Genomic DNA, 879 nt, shown 5'->3' with positions numbered 1-879 from the left:
CACCCCTACTAACAAGATTATGAAAAGGGTGTTTCAGAAACAGGGAAACAAATTGTGGGTATCAAGAAAAATGTAATCTTGATACAGAAAAATTAATAAAAATCTGATCTTTAGAGAAGAATAAACGTGAAAAAGAAGAACTAATTTTTTTTCTTCTTTCTATTCTATTTCAATTTTCCTCCTCCTCTCTTTACATCCTCTATATACCATCATAGTTATAAAAATTTCTTGAAAATAAAAAAAAATCATTTTTTTTTCAATTTACGTGAATTTCAGAGCTAATTATTAAAAAAAAATTAAAAAAAAAGAAACAAACAAACAAAAATGAAATTCCAAACTTCTAAGTTCCACCCTGGGAACAGAGAAAAGTCAATTTTAAACGTATTAAAACTCTTCTCTTTCTCTCACTCAGCTCGAGTCGGGTCGGGTCGGGTCGAATCACATCAAATCAAAAAAATAATTTTAATTGTCATGTAGTAGAGATATACGGATCGTTTGATAGCTGGTTTAGAATAAATTATGCATATATTAAATGTTATATGTTATGTTGGTAACTGATTAACATGTAAATTATTCATATATTAAATTAATATGGTATTCGATTTGAAATTTAAAAATTTGCATAATGAATATAAAGTCATGAGAAATTTTATATTAATATTTTATGTAAGGATAGAAAGTGAAATAGATAAGAGTACATGAATAAGTAATCGATCTATAAATAAAATTACATATAGATTCATTTATAATTAGTTCTGCACTACTAATTTCTATATAAATCTAATGATCCTTTCATCTCATATTAATTATCATATTTTTCGTTCACGCACTTCTAAAAAAAAAGTTATAAATATAAGAATATAATAACAATATTTTTCG

The sequence above is a fragment of the Solanum pennellii genome, chromosome 5 (genome assembly GCF_001406875.1).
Source record: "Solanum pennellii chromosome 5, SPENNV200".
In the NCBI taxonomy this organism is placed as follows: Eukaryota; Viridiplantae; Streptophyta; class Magnoliopsida; order Solanales; family Solanaceae; genus Solanum; species Solanum pennellii.
This window is presented reverse-complemented; position numbering follows the sequence as displayed.